Here is a 16,024-nt window from a genome sequence, read left to right as displayed (position 1 = left end):
CCTAGTGGCATTCATTGTTTCAGAGAAAGAATGAAAGGCAGAAACATGACAGGTAGGAGGGCAGAAATCTTTGAGTTTCAAAAGCCAAGATTTTTGAGTTTCAAATGCCAGAACTTTGAATTCCAAGACCAAGATTTTCCTGTGTCTGGCCTTTTGGGTTTTGGAATCCAATCCCTGAGCCAGAGTATAGGCTCACATTCTAATCAATAGACTTGGAAAGAACAGATGAAGAACTAGGCGACCTGGACCTCAGAATATCGAACAGTTTCCCACCTGAGGAAGGGAGGATGGGGTGGCCATGATGAGCAGTGTCAGTGGGGTCCAGGCAAGGGGCCTGGGCCTGTGGGGTCCTGGCTGTCCTTGTTAGCCCCCAGTGAGGACCATTGCTCAGGGGCAGCAGGAAGGACTCCAGCTGTGTCCTGGATTGTTCTCAGCTGCATTGGAGTCACCTTGTGTGTGCACCCCTACCCGTCTTCTACTCCGGCTGAGCCTGGAGCCTGGCAGGGTGCTAAGGGAAGCACGGGATCCCACACTTGGGTGCTTCTGAGCACAACTCGCCTGCAGTCTCCCCTCCTTAGTGGGGAACCCTAGCCCCTGCTCCTGGACTCCCACACTTCAGGATGATGCAGGCAGATGAGGCCCAGTGGTGGTGTGTGTAAGGGAGGGAGACAGGAGGTCCTGAGGGAGAACTGCTGATTTAATTTCTTTTTCTTTTCTTTACTTTCCCTTTTTTTTTTTTTTTTTTTTTTGAGACAGAGTCTCGCTTTGTTGCCCAGGCTGGAGTGCAGTGGTGTGATCTGATCTCAGCTCACTGCAACCTCCACTTCCTGGGTTCAAGCGATTCTCCTGCCTCAGCCTCCTGAGTAGCTGGGATTACAGGTGTGTGCCACTCCATCTAGCTAATTTTCATTTTTTTAGTAGAGACGGGGTTTCATCATACAGGCCAGGCTGGTCTTGAACTCCTAACCTCCAGTGATCCACCCACTTCAGCGTCCCAAAGTGCTGGGATTAGAGGTGTGAGCCACCACGCCAGGTCTGCTGATTTGATTTCAAATTGAAATTCAAAGAACATGGGCTTTGGAGTCAGCACTGTCAGGGTCTGAAACCCCATTTTCCTGTAGGATTCAGGGCAAGGTCATTAATTCATTCAAAACATGATCTTTGAGGGCTTATCTCTCTGAGCACAGGTTCTGAGGTCAAGCTGCCTGGGATTCCCAGTTCTGTTCCTTCCTGGGGCAAATTATTTCTTCCCCTGTGCCTTGGTTTCTTCATCTATAAAATGGTATTGACAAAATCAATACCCACTTCTTACAGTCATTTTGAAGCTTAAAGGCATTAGTAATATCTAAAGAACTCACAAAGTGCCCTGCGCCTAGCAAATACTCCATAAATGTTATGTACTACTTCTAGGTGTCAGACTCTTTTCTATGCAACAGGGGTATTTTTTGTTTTCTATGCAACAGGGGTATGTTTTGTTCAACAGGAGTGAACAAAACAAAAAATCAGTGTCATGGAGCTTGTGTTCTAAGGAGGGAGACAGATTATATCAGACCAAATCTAGTATCTTTCTTTGGAAGAAAGAAACAGGCTAAGGCTCATGCAGTTCCTTTACTCTGAGCACTGGCCCCTCTGGGGTGAATGAGGGAACCCATGCACCTGTGTTGAGCACAGGCCTGGCATTTAGTTGATGCTCACTAACCGTGTCCCCTTCCCCTCTGCCTGCTGTCCTGCACAGCTGCTCACGTGACGAGCCAGGACCTGCCTCCTCCCCAGCTGTAGAGCCTTGGCCATCAGGAGTGACAGGAGAATCAATAGAACCGCAGATATTCAAGAAATTCCCAGAAGCGGGTTCCCACCAACCAGATGTTCCCACGCCTTTCTCAGACAGATTAGTGTCCTAGCAACTGGAAAACGGAAAACGAAGTCTGTTTTTTCTCTGGGAATAGAATGGACAAAATACATTTGTGTAAGTTCAACCTTCCGGTAAAGCCCCAGGCAGGAAACACATTTGTTGATGCGAGCATTCAGTTCAAGACCCCCTTTCATCACCATCATGTTGACCAGGTCAATTTCCTGCTTCAAGAGCCCTCAATGGCTCCCTGTTATCCTTCAGAGAAAAGAGGACTCGATTTTCTACACCAAACCTGTTCCCTTGCTATCCTCCTGACCCTTCCTCATCTGATGCAGGGTGCCCCGATCACCCAGAACCCTGAGAGTCTTCTTGACTCCTCCTGTGCTGTCCGTCTCACGTACAGACCATCCGTGTGTGTCTGTTCCCTTCTCCATCAGTTATCTGGCCTGACAAGGCTGCTGTGTAACAAGCAACTACAACCCTTAGTGTATGCAGCAATATGCATCGGTTCATGTATCTGGGGTCAGCTAGACAGCTCTGCTCATCTCTGCAGGGCTTGCACATGTGTCTGGGGTTTGGCTGGCTGTGGGATGATGTAGGTTAGCCTTGGCCTGGGGCAACTCTACATGTCTCTTCTCTCTCACCAGACTAGCACCACGGCCAGTGATGGCAGAGGCACAAGAGCCAGTCTGCCCCCAAGGGCACAGGCCCATCTCAGTCTCTGCTGATGCCACACCTGCTGGTATTTTATTGATCAAGCAAATCATGAGGCCAAGCCCAGCATGGAATGTGGTTGTTACAGAGTTAAATGGTAAGGAGGAGGCTGCAGGGGGTGAAGAATGAAGACTGCTGGGTGTAATCTCCCCCACTAGCTCTACATTCCCAAGCCATGGCCTCACCCCAGGCCACCGCCAGCTCAACTCTAGACTGCACCCAACCTCTGACTTCCATCCCACTTTCATCCCCCTTCCAGGCCATTCCCCACCCAGAATCCAAGGCAACTTTTAGAAATGTAAATCTGACTGTGGCAGATTAAAATCCTGCTTAAAATCCTTCCATGCTTTCTGTTGCTCTTGGAATGAAATTCACACTTCTTACTGGGACCTAGAAGGCCCTTGGGATTGGTCCCTGCCATTTTTCCCAACTTCAATTCTGACCACTGTGTGATTCCTGCTGAATCTTCCAGCCATGGGGTCCTCACTTAGTAATGAGCTAAGGTGTCTCCTCACTCAGGGCTTCTGTCCTTGAACATTCACTGGGCCCGGGCGCTCTTTTCTTACCCCACTCATGATCGCCTCCCCCTCCACTTAAATTGGCTGAACTGCCACCTCCTCAGTGAGGCCTTCTCTGATTACCCTTGCTGTAGGCAATTCCACTTCGTCTCTGCCACATCCCCTTTTTGTTTTGTCCTCACCTCCCATTTGTTCATATGGTCTGGGATCAGCTATTCCACATAGTCATAAGCTTTTCCCCCATTTTCTTCCCTGCTTTCTGCTAGAATGGAAGCCCCATGGGGGTAAGATTTTGCGCATCTTGTTCACCCTTATGCCCTGTCCTGTCACATAGAAGCTGGTCATTGTGGATGAAGAACTAAAGTACATGTTTCTTATTCCAGCACTCAAGGTGCTTACTATCCTGTTCCTGCAAAGACACCAGGAAGGGTAGGGGAGAGGGGAAAAAACAGCATGGGTCTGGCCTGTCCAGGGGGATGGGGACTTGTATACAGGACAGCAGCTCGGGAGTCCGTAGAGACACATTCCCCAGCGCCACCTTCTAGAGTGGCTAGCAAGTACAGCCATTTGTGAGCCCCAGTCAAGCCCCAGGGGACATCCATTCCACACATTTTTCATGAACACCTTACTCTATGCTGGGAACCAGGCTAGGTCTTTGGGGACCTGAGGTTCTTTAGGGAGGAGATTCTTCTCCTTCATCCAGTAAACACTTTGCAGCTCTTCTGCCCCACCCCAATGACAGGTGCTGAGAACATCCTTGGAGAGTTTTCTTGCCAGTGCTGTCTCAAGCTGACCCATCTACCTGCGTCTTCCTGCCCATTGCTGGCCCCTTGCACCTTGGAAGCAGGGACCTCATCTAAGACATCCTGGCACCTGTAGCCTGGCACACAGCATGGAGCTGGATAATGGGGCACTGATGAAGACTGAAGTGGATCCAGGGTCATCTGTGAATGATCACATGACTGACAGTGTGCTCATTAGCATACAGTGTGACAAGGCTGCCCCCGGGGAGAAAACCAGCTCAGGTATGAGGAAAGTGCTTGGCACATAGTAGGTGCCAAATCAACTTTTAATGTCCCCGCCTTGTAAGCCCCTCCCCCCACCTCTCACAACCCAGTCCTGCCGTCTCCTCTGTGGAACCTGCCCTTTCTCTCCGGTTGTAGTGGATACCGTGGTGCCCCACCTAGATCCCCATGCCCGATCCTGCGCCCATCATCTCCCCGCTGCTGGGAATGTTGGCTGTGAACATCTCACAGCGGCACCTTTCTCCTGCAGGTGGCCCTCGGCTGACAGGAGCCTCCCAGGAGGATGTCTGGGAAGCTGCGTTTTCCCGTGGGATGGTTGAAAAGCCTCTCTGCTATGGTTCTTGCTCCAGAGCTCCCATGGGGTCGGGCGAGGCTGGACTTTTCCTGAAACTTCCTCCGTGCTTGGTTTCTCCCAAGAGCTCTCCCTCAATAAACACTTTAGTAAGAGTCTCTGTCTAAGACTTTGCCTCCAGGGAACCTAGTCTAAGACAATGCATTTTAAATATATGTCTTTTATGTGATGTAAGGCACTTCCAGATTTGGACCCTGAAAACCTCCCAAGCCCCATCCTGTCTCCTGTTTCCCCTTCTATTGGCTTCACGTATATGATCGTGTTGAAACAGTGGGTCACAGATGCGGGAAGCTGGAACCCTGAATCCCTGCATGGAGGGGGTGACTTTGGACTTTATATGAGTGAGAAATAAACATCTATTGTATTGGAGCTATTATGCATTTGGGAATCTGTTTGACCTAGCAGCTAACATTACTATGACTCATACACTTGGGGTTAAATCATTTGTGACCCTCAAGTCCTATGCTGAGGAAAAGAATGCAAGCTTTGTACTTAAAGTCTGGGTTCTACCTCTGCTATACACACTGTGTGACCTTGTGAAGTCATCCCACCTGAGATTCAATTTCCCCACCTCTCAAGGAAAAAAACATAAGCCCTTCCTCTATGGGTCATTGTGAGCATTAAATGAGATAATGCTTAGCCATGGTGCTAAGCCTGGCAAAAAACAGGGGTTTGATAAATGCTAGTTTCTTTCCCTTAAAGGTTCGTGACGTCATCTCCTGAGTTTTGAGGCACACTTCCACACAATGTGGTTTAGGCTTGGGCCTCAGCCTCTTTGTGACCATGCTAGGTGGAAGGGTCTATGGCTGTGAGAAGTGAAAATAAGATCCTAAGCTCCCAACCAACTGAATGGACCTCCTCTTGGTTAAGGGGACTCCAAAAAATTTGAGTTCCTGGCTATGATGTGATGGGAGATCAGACCCACTTCATTGTACTCCCTTCCCTTGCTAACCACCATGAGGCTTTCTTCCCTAAGGGCTGCACAGAAACCAGCCCTTTCAAAAGACTCACTATATTACTAATTGCAGCCAGCTGCCTAAAGCTACCCTTCTGTTTTGCAGTTTCCACACAGAACCAGCCAGCATCCCTTCCTGATAAGAGACCACCGACCACAGAGTGGTTCTGGCCAGAATCTGGAGGATGCTCAGGGAGGGCTTTTGTGTCCTCTGCTTTACCTTTTAACATCAGAAGGCTGAAAACCCCACCCTGGGATGGTGCTAATACCACCCTTTTTTGTACCTACACCCCCTGAAGGGGCTCAACTGTGCCTGTGTGTGTTTCTTCTTTGTAACTATTCATGACTCCGCCTATGGCTTATTGAGTATGCATATTCAGCCACCCTATTCAGCATAAATCCCTGTCTTATTCTTCTGATCTCAAAGTGCCTATTTCCGGCTTCTGGCCAGAGGCTATGCTTCCCAGCCTGTCAGAATGGCCACCTACAGGCTGCAACACTTTATGAGAAACAAAGCTCTGCTTTCCAAATTTTTGAAGGTTTTCATTCTTCCTTTGATAGGTATCACAGGTTTTCAGCCAGTTTTTTCACGTGAGCATGGCCACATCACACAATGTCATGCATGTGTGCCTCCTCTTCAGCTGTCTCCACGATCACTGCTCCAGTGACAGGCCTCCTTGCCTTCACGAGGACCATCACACCAGCCCACACTGGTCTTCCTGCCACTGGCCTTGCTCCCTCCCATCCATCTTCCCAAAGGCCACAGGGTGAGGTTTCTAAAGCCCAGATCAGTCTATATTATGCCAGTACTAAATAATTTTCTTTTTGCTTACAAATTTCAGTTTACTTATTTGTAAAATGGGAGGGCTGAGTAGATGAACTCCACTGCTCCTTCTATTTTCATGATTTGGAGATGTGGTCCCTACTTCTTTGGCTGACAGATAAGGTATACTCCTCATTAGGCTCAATAGGGCTTCATTACTCTCTCTCCCGTGATCTGTGTGTGCAAATATTCTGCTCTGTCCAAACTCCTCTTCTCCCTCTGGTTCCCCAGGACCCCTTCCTTCCCCTGCCCTCTGGCCTGTGTTTCACATGTCCTCCTAGCTGACTGGCTCTACCTCCTGTGAAAAATCTTGCTCATCTCTAAAGGCTCAGCTTAAATACCACCTTCAACATGAAGCCTTACTTGAATTTCAACAGGATGCTACCAGATTTTTCTCTCTCCTTAAATCTTTACTAAATCATACAGTGGAAGGAAATGTGCCTTAATTATCTGTGTCTCTTGCATGGAACACAGTCCCTTGTGCTTAACAAGTGCTCTAAAAATGTTTATTGAATTGTTTCTTTTGTATATTCATATTTGTTTTCTATCTGTTCCACCTGTTTAGTTTCCTCTTTTTTTCTTCTTTCCTTATCTTGGATTAATCAAGAAGCACTTTTTAATACAGCCTGTTCTTCATATCTGTGGATTCTGCATTGTGAATTCAACCAACCGTGGATCAAAAGTATTTTTAAAAATTGCTTCTATACTGAACATGTACAGACTTTATTCTTGACATTATTCCCTAAAAATACGGTATTATAACTATTTGCATAGCAGTCACATTCTATTAGGTATCATATGTAATCTGAAAGTGATTTAACATGTATGAGAAGATATGCACAGGTTATATACAGACACTATCCCATTTCATATCAGGGACTTGAGCATCTGCAGATTTTGGTCATCTCTGGGGAGATCTTTGCACTAATCCCCCCTAATACCTGGGTGGCTCCATTTCATTTCCCCCCATGTTTGTTTGTTAGTTTTACATCATTTGATAATTTATTTAGTGGTTAACCCTCAATAGTATAACATGCATCTTTGACTCATTAAAGTCCAATGCAAATGAGTACTTTTTACATTACAGACAATGCTAAGATCTCAGACTATTTTAACTCCATTTACACTTCTCCCATTGTTCTCATGCATTTTAATTCTACATATATTTTAAACCACAGAAGACATTATTATAGCTTTTTTCGTACAGTCAAGTTTATTTCAATTTAATCCAAATTTACCCTTCATTCCTTTCTGCATGTTCATGTTTCCATCTGGGGCTATTTTACCTTCCACTTGGAGAACTCCCCATAGTGTTTCTTTCAGTGTGAGTCAATTTGTAAAAATTCTCTTAGTTCTCTGTGTCTTTATTTTGTCTTCATGTTTGAAGAATATTTTCTCTGAGTACAGAATTTGAGGTTGGTAGTTGTTTCCTTTCAGTATTTGAGGTTGTTCTATTGTCTTTTATTTCTACCGTTTCTATTAAGAAGTTAGCTGTCCGTGTTATTATCGATCTTTCAAAGATGATGTGTCTTTTTACCTCTGATTGTTTTTATTTCTTTGCCTTTGAATTTTAGCAACTTTACTTGCATATGCTTAGGTGTGGTTTGTCTTATATTTATCCTGCTTAGGGCTTGTAGTGCTTATTGGAACTGTGATTTGATGTCTTTTTATCAATTTTGGAAAATTATTGATTATTATCAGAAATATTGTGTATTTTATTTGTTCTCCCCATTGGGCCTCTAGTTATGTGTGTGTTAGACCTTTTCCAATGGGATGGTGGAAAAGAGATACCATATATCTCTTTCCTATATTTTCCATTATTTTTGCTGTCATTATTATTATTTTTTAAGAGACAGGACCTTGCTCTGTCACTCAGGCTGGAGTACAGTAGCGTACTCACTATCATAGCTCACTGCAGCCTTGAATCCCTGGGCTCAAGCCATCCTCTTGCCTCAGCCTCCCAAAGTGGTAAGAATATCAGGTGTGAGCCACTGTGCCCAGCTGTATTTTATGCTCTTCATTCTTGAGATATTTTTCTGCTTACTGACCCATCTTTCAATCCACTAATCCTCTTTGAGTGTGTTCACTTGTCTGTAAACTCATCTAGTGAGTTCTTGATTTCAATTATCGTATCTTCCAGTTCTTCTTTAATATTCAATTGATTATTTCTTAAAGACCCTAATTCTCTGATAAATTCTGCTATTTTGTTTCATTTTCTTGAACATACCGTTCACAGTTATTTAAAGTCCATGCCTGATAATACTAATATCTGGGTCACCTTTGAGCCTATTTCCACTGGCTATTTTTTTTTCATTTTGTTTCTGTTTATTGGTGTGTCTGGAAAAACGTTTTTTTTTTAAAAATGTAATGTCAGTTATTGTGCATGAAAAATTGAAGAGGATCTTCATGATGTGACCTTCCTCCAGAGATTACCCTTTCCTGTGACAGTAGATAAAGTAAGAACATCTTACCTAAATCTAATCATGGACTGAGCTGATTCAAGTCTGGGTTGCAATTTTCGTTAAGTCTTGTTCTACCTCTGGCTCACCCACCCAGTTATAACCATCCACTGGTCTCAACTGAAAGCCTGGGACACTTACTAGGGCCTCTCCTTCCTACTGGGCTCTGAACTCCAATTTTTTCCTGTAAGTGCTGTGAGACCGAAGAACGCCCACTCTGCTTTTCCATTGCTTTTTCCTTAACTTCTGTCTCCTCTTCTACAGAGCTTAAGAAATGGCAAATGCCTAGAGGCAAAAACTGGTACTTAGGGTCAGGCTTTCTTCTCTGTGTCTCCCTTCTCTACAGGATCCTTGTCCTGATGGCTTGGTGATCCCAAACTTCAAATTTGATGTCTTCAGCCCCATGAAACTACCTAGAGCTTGTTGGGCTTCTCAGTCTTTCACCCTGTGCCAAGAATTGGCAAATGCCCCAAGAGAAATTCATCTCAATGAACTTTTCTCTATCTGGGATCTTGATCCCTCAAGTCCTGAATGCCTTGCAGAGCCCTGATACACACACACACACACACACACACACATACACACACACACACACACACAATGGTGTGTATATACGTACACTACATTTGGCTATGATAAAGTAGTTGGTAGCAGGCTGGTGGGTACCAATGACTTTATCACAGTCAGGAGCCTATCTCTTTGGTTGTATCTAAAATGAGGAGTTCTCAAAGTTGATATGAACCACAAATCCTAAAACTACATTAGGGACAGATGGGAACATTACCAAAGTTGAATAAATAATACTTTTTTATTTTATTTATGTATTTTTTTTTTTTTTTTTTTTGAGGCGGAGTCTCGCTCTTGTTACCCAGGCTGGAGTGCAATGGCGCGATCTTGGCTCACCGCAACCTCCGCCTCCTGGGTTCAGGCAATTCTCCTGCCTCAGCCTCCTGAGTAGCTGGGATTACAGGCATGCACCGCCATGTCCAGCTGATTTTTTGTAGTTTTAGTAGAGACGAGGTTTCACCATGTTGACCAGGATGGTCTCGATCTCTTGACCTCGTGATCCACCCGCCTCGGCCTCCCAAAGTGCTGGGATTACAGGCTTGAGCCACCGCGCCCGGCTGTATTTTGTTTTTGAGACAGAGTCTCTCTCTGTTACCCAGGCTGGAGTGCAGTGGCACAATCTCAGCTCACTGCAACCTTTTCCTCCTGGGTTCAAGTGATTCTCTGGCCTCAGCCTCCCAAGCAGCTGGGATTACAGATGCCACCTCTCCTGGCTAATTTTTGTATTTTTAGTAGAGATGGGATTTCACCATATTGGCCATGGTGGTCTCGAACTCCTGACCTCAAGTGATCTGCCCGCCTTGGGCTCCAAATAATACTTTATAATAATGATTATAGATACCATTTTGAGAACTTTATGAAGTGCCAGCCCAACTGTGTAGAGTCTCGAATCTTCCCAGTAGTCGTCTAAGGTAGGTATTATTATTTTACCCATTTTACAGATAAGCCAGCTGAGACTTTAAGAGGCAAAGTCAGTTGTACAAGGAACTGAAAGTTTTTTCTCTTAATCACAATATACTGCCATCATTGTGGATCCTAATTTTGTCTTCTTGGGCTCCATAGAACAAGTATGTCACTTTTCTACCCCTGAGTTACATAGTCAAGATGTTTTAGACTACAAATAACAAACAAACAAACAAAACTGACTGAAACTGGTTTAAACAATAACATTAAACATTAAAAAAAAAAAGTCTGAGATGGGCAGTTTTGATTTCAGTTGTTCTGTGATACCTTTGAGAACCCAATTCTTTCTTTCTCTGTACCTTACAGTCTCCAGAAATGTCTACTTCACTCTCACAGTCTCTTACTCACTTTGACAAGGTGGATGCCACAGTTCCAGGCATCACATCTCAACTCATGGTGGTGCAGGATAAGGACACCTTTCCCTGAAATCCCCAAAGAGACGTTCCCTCAAGTCTTGTTGGAAAGACTTGAGCCATAAGCCCACTCTAACCAATCGTGGACCATTATGGGGTTTCCATAACTGATATAGATCAATCTAGTTTGATCCTTAGAGACTAAGAAAAGGTCACCTCTTCCCGTGTCACTCAGATATAGAATAAGAACCTGAATAAGCCACGTTCTGCCAGTAAGGAAAAAAAGAGGAATAGAGAAAGCACTACTGAGATGTGAAGGAAATAAAAAAACAAGCTTGCAGAAATGCAGATTTTAACTACAATGAGATACCACTACACACCTGTTCAAGTAGCTTTTTTAAAAAAGAGAAAGCACTAAAAATACCAAGTATTGGTGAGGACACGGAACAACTAGAACTCTCATACAGTTTTTTGTTTTGTTTTTTTTTTTTTTGGTCATAGAAATGGGGTCTCACTATGTTGCCCAGGCTGGTCTCAAACTCCTGAGCTCAAGTGATCCTCTTGCCCCAGCCTCCCAAAGTGCTGAGATTCCAGGTGCGAACCACTGGAACTCTCATACATAGCTCCTGGGGATGCAAAGTAGTACAGCTACTTTGGAAGACAGCTTGGCAGTTTCTTATAAAGCTAAACGTCATTTATCATATGATCTATCAGTTCCACTCTGAGTTATCTCTACAAGAGAAATGAAACCTTACGGTCATGAGGCAGGAGGCAGGAGGCAGGACTTTACTCCAGATCAAATTGAAGACTGGCTAAAACAGGGAAACGGTGAAAAGCACCTCTCCATAAGACATGCCCGGGGCTATGTCAGTCTACCATTAACATAACTATACCCAGAAGTTACTGCCCCTTTCCATGAAGGCAACCCAGAAGTTACCACCCCTTTTCTAGAAAATTCTGAATAATTTCCTTCTTAATTTGCATGTAATTAAAAGTGGGTAGCATTGCGCCTAAGCTGCTACTCTCATGGAGCTATAAAGATACTGCCTCAATAAAGTTGTTTTCTTCTGCCACCAGCTAGCTCTTGAATTATTTCCTGAACGAAGCCAAAAAGTTTCCCGGACTAAGCCCTAATTTGAGGCTCACCTGTCCTATAACAGCCACACAAAAAACTGTACATGAGTGTTTTTAGCAGTTGAGATGGGCATTTTCTGGGTTTTAATTCAATTGTTCAATGATATCCTTGAGGACCCAGTTCTTTCTTTCTGTCTGCTTCCTAATCACTAAAAACTGGAAGTAACCAAAACTCTTTCAGCCGGTGAATGGACAAACTGTGGCACATCCATATAACAGAACCCAACTTAGCAATTAGAAGGTATATTAGTCCGTTTTCTGTTGCTTATAACCAAATACCTGAAACCGAGTAATTTATAAAGAAAAGAAATTTATTTCTTCCAGTTCTGGAGGCTGAGAAGTCTAAGGTTGAGGGGCTGCATCTGGTGAGGGCCTTCCTGCTGCTGGGAACTCTTTGCAGAGTCCCAAGGTGGTGCAGGGCATCACATGGCAAGGGGGCCAAGCATGCTGGCTCAGGTCTGTCTTCCTCTTTCTATAAAGCTCCCAGTCACACTTCTATGATAACCCACTAAGCCATTAACTCATTGATGCATGAATGGATTAATCCACTCTTGAGGACAGAGCCCTCATGACCCAATCACCTCTTAAGGGCCCCATCTCTCAATATTGTCACATTGGGGATTAGTTTCAACATGAGTTTTGGAAGGGAAAAATATTCCAACCATAGCAGAAGGAATAAACTACTTTCATCTACAACAACATGGATGAATCACAAATGCATTATGCTAAGTAAAATAAGCCAGACTTAAAAGGCTCCATACTGTACAATTCCATTCTGGGAAAGAAACGACTATAGAACCAGTAAACAGATGAGTAGTTGCCAGGAGCTGGGGTGAGAGGAGACGTTGTCTACAAAAGGGCTGGGGGGAATTTTAGGAGCAGTTGAACGGTTCTATATCTAGATGGTGTGGTGACTACACCAATGTATACATTTGTCAGAACTCACAAAACTGTGCAGTAAAGAGAGTGAATTTTTCTTTATGTAAATTATACCTTAATTAAAAAAATTACCAAGCCGAAAACTTAGATGTAAAACACCCAACTCTTTCCAGATAAAGTCTATAAAAATTCATGTGAGACAATAGAGGTAAAAAAACAAAACAAGCTTGGTTATGTAATGTAAGTCATAAAAATAATTTTTAAAAGTGGACAGTTCGGCAACACTTACTGTGTGCCAGGCTTTGTACAAAGCAGTTTCCTCACATTGGCTCATTTCATCTTCATGGCAGCCCCAGAGCTAGGGAGGTAGGTTCCCATCTTACACATGAGACCAGCAAGGCATAAGGAAGTCAGGAAACTCACTCAAAGGCAGACTAGAAAGTATCAGAGTCAAGCCTCGCAGCCACTCTCTGGCTTTTGCAGGTGGATCACCTGAGGTCAGGAGTTCAAGACCAGCCTGGCCAATATGGTGAAACCCCACCTCTGCTAAAAATACAAAAAATTAGCCAGGCATGGTGTCACGTTCCTGTAATCCCAGCTACTTGGGAGGTTGAGGCAGGAGAATTGCTTGAACCCGCGAGCAGAGGTTGCAGTGAGACAAACTCCTGGGTGACAAGAGTGAAACTCTGTCTCAAAAAAAAAATAAAAAGAGATACATATCTATTTTCTTAACCACAAAGCCTCCAACAAGTCACTTTCCCATGTTCAGCCTCAGTTTTGCCATCTGTGAAATGGAGCTGTTAACATTCTTTACTTTTTTATGGTTTTTGGAAAAAAGACCCTGCTTGGCTTAAAAACACACACACGCGCACAAATGTGAGAGAGTTAACAGAGATGGTTTTAGGCATTTCTGGCCTCCTCTCAAGTATGGAATCTGTTTATTTAAAGCCATTTCTCTGAAGATGTTTAGCCCATTCCCATAGGCACTGAGATGGGTTAAAATCAGAAAAGCAGGGCAGTTTTCTGGTGACCTCATCTAGAGGGGTAAAAAAACAGCCCCAAAACGTCCCAAGATGGAGAAAAGGAGGTATTTCAGGACTCTTTGGGGTAAAGTCTTCTGTGGGTTAAAAGGAATCATGGTTGGGTGAGGCCCTGCAGCCTGAGGAAGGGTGAGATCTCTTAGAGCATGTCCACTGCATGGACTTCCAAGAAGAGGCGAGGCAGGGATCAGGCTTTGGTTTTGCTGAGTAAAATGTGCAGGTTTGCTGCCAGAGCTAAACTGCAGGGGCTGACAACAGAGAAGCTGATTCTGGCCCCCGCATCCTCCTCCTCACCCTCCCTAATCTGTGCTGGGCCTCTTCCCTGAATAACTGGCTGAACTGGTATTTAGAGAATAGTAATTTCGATCGGACTCAAAAGCTGGGCTGCCTGGGGCTCTTCCTGAGCCCTTGTTCTGGCCCCGACACTAGAGGTTGCTGTTTCCAACCGGGAGTCAGGTTATACTTTTCCCAGGACCGCGCGTTGGTGAGGTGAGAAGTGAGAAGGCAGCTTCCAGTTTCATGGGCTGGAGGGGAGGTAAAGGGCAGCCTCTGGGAGCGGAGCAATTTCCTTCCACTTTTCAGCCCTGGCCGGACCACACAGAGAGCATCAGGCTTGAGGGAGGCAGGACAAGAAAGGGCACCTTGGCCCCCATTCTTGCTCTGCCTCCCCTAGCTGAGTGACCTTGGATGAACTGAGTTGTAGCCCCTGTCTTGTCTGCATTTGGCAACAGCTGCAGAATAATCTTAGAATGAGGTTCCTTCCAGCTCTAGGCACCTGGGATGCCTTTCATCGAACGTCCCAGGCCCCTTACCTGCTTGTATCTCAGCCACACTACAAGCTTGGGGGTTACAAGTCCCCCTTTAGAGATAGGTAAACTGAGGCTTGGAGAGGTGCAATGACTTGCCTGAGGCCATGTAGCAAATAAACTGTTTCCTTAGGATGTGAGCTCTGTGACAGCAGGAATTTTTGTCCAAATCACTGATGTACTCAACACAAAGTACAACGGCTCGCATGTAGCAGATGTTCAACAGATACCCAGTGAGCAAATGAATGGAACGGTGGAGCTGGGATTTGGACCTGCAGCTGGGTGATTCTGAAGCTTTTGCTCTTTTTAATGCTCAACATGGTCTCCAGGTAGACCAGTTGAAAATATGTGAATTATCTTTCTTGGAAGAGGAAGGACGTATAAAAATGTAGAATATGGGTTGCCTGATAGCAATCATCCGGGAAGGAGCAAAGTGAAAGCTCAGGGTAATGGGGAGGCCAGTCCTGGATTTCCAGCTTGAAAAGAGAAGTGAGGTGTGAGGCCTTGTATAGGAGCTTAAAGCAAAACGTGAAGGCTTTTCTGGAGCTCTGCTGGGTCCTGCAGTAATTGCAGAGTGATTGTCAGTGCGTAATTGCATGCAAATGTCCCCCAGAGAGCCTGCCGGCACCAGGGCGATTACCCTCACCCATGGACCTCAGAACTTTTGTGATCTCTCATTCCCATTGATAAAATGATTTGGGAACATGTGTCCCCCAAATGTGTATGTACTTGTAAACTGAACATATGCACTGTTGTCAATCCATATATTAAATACCAGTAAAGCTTTCTTTTAAAATAATTTTAGGTAATAAAAAGAAAGGTAAATAGTAATATTTCCTTCCTGCACCCCAGTGGTTTGTCTCAGCATCCCCTCCCTCACCAGACCAAGTTGTGCCCAGACCCCTCCAAAGGCTGGCAGGTTCCTGGGAAGTGCACCAGCCCTGTCCCTCCTCTCCCTGGTGATCCCTGGCGGGGGGCCTGGAGGCCAGGCTGGGGCTGAGCTCCCACCACCTTTTGGTGAATAAACTTGGCTGAGCTTGGTTCCCACCTGTGACAGGTGTTACAGTCCTCACCCAGCCTCCTGCACAAGGTCATGCTGAGACTCACTCAGAGGCTGTGGGTGCAGTGGGAAACACACCCTGGGCACCACCGAGATAACAGCAGCCAAGGAGGCCTTCGGATCAGCTGGCCCTGCTTCCCCTGCAGCTGAGGTTCCTCAGGTGCCTCTCCCATTTCCACAGTATTAATACAACTATCGAGAGCAGCCTGACCAACATGGTGAAACCCTGCCTTTACTTAAAAATACAAAAATTAGCCAGGCATGGTGGCACACACTTGTAATCCCAGCTATTTGGGAGGCTGAGGCAGGAGAGTCGCTTGAACCCGGGAGGGAGACGGAGATTGCGGTGAGCCGAGAGCACGCCATTGCATCCAGCCTGGGTGACAGTGAGATTCCATTTCAAAACAAAACAAAAAAACCCAGCTAATAATAGTGGCAAACGCTTACATAGCACCTCCTGTGAGTCAAGCACCAAGAGCTTTACATGTATTGACTCATTTAATCCACATAATAATCTTATCAGG

Source organism: Sapajus apella, unplaced genomic scaffold, assembly GCF_009761245.1.
Source record: "Sapajus apella isolate SASKATOON/1434 unplaced genomic scaffold, GSC_monkey_1.0 scaffold128, whole genome shotgun sequence".
NCBI lineage: Eukaryota > Metazoa > Chordata > Mammalia > Primates > Cebidae > Sapajus > Sapajus apella.
Note: the sequence above shows the minus strand (reverse complement) of the source record.